Raw genomic sequence first — 498 nt, 5'->3', positions numbered from 1 at the left:
AAAAGAAACACTGGAAATGAATGAGACACCTTCTTCTCCAATATCTCGAAAGAGTATTGAGGCTCAAGTTTTTTCTCCAATTTAGAAACAGCAGGTAAATAGCAGGTAAATGCTCAAAAAATCTTGGAGATTTCAAGTAATGTTTGGAAGCTTTTGTACGTGTTTTTGATCCCCTTCCTGACTTTTTTTGTTTTTTTTGCAGACGGTAACAGAGGGAACGTATGAGGCTACACAGCCATTGACTGAGATCATTTCAGCAAACAATAAAAAGGTAAGCATAGAAATGTCTTTCATAAGTACAACTTGAATTTTAAATTGTAGAAACTTCTTCATAACTACCTCTTTTATTTTATTGTTATTACAGGAGGATACACATGCTGTGCATCACACACCTTCCTCTCCATTGTCTTCACTAATTGCACTAGTTATTAAAGAAAATAAGAATGCTTTCGTAAGAAGAAATATTTAAAATGTTTATGTAATATTTTTCTATTCAAC

At 32.7% G+C, this 498-nt stretch overlaps 1 long non-coding RNA gene across 1 annotated transcript; it reads left to right on the top strand.

Annotated features, from left to right (window-relative positions):
• Nucleotides 1-6: 6 nt before the first annotated feature.
• On the top strand, nucleotides 7-450 carry LOC106322260. The gene is made up of 3 exons (XR_001266311.1): nucleotides 7-94; nucleotides 203-271; nucleotides 365-450. It is a non-coding gene; the product is annotated as an uncharacterized LOC106322260 (long non-coding RNA).
• The last annotated feature ends 48 nt before the right edge of the window (nucleotides 451-498 follow it).

This window comes from Brassica oleracea, unplaced genomic scaffold, assembly GCF_000695525.1.
Source record: "Brassica oleracea var. oleracea cultivar TO1000 unplaced genomic scaffold, BOL UnpScaffold12196, whole genome shotgun sequence".
Taxonomy (NCBI): Eukaryota; Viridiplantae; Streptophyta; class Magnoliopsida; order Brassicales; family Brassicaceae; genus Brassica; species Brassica oleracea.
The sequence above is the reverse complement of the archived record's forward strand: the minus strand, read 5'-3'. Positions and strand labels throughout refer to the sequence as shown.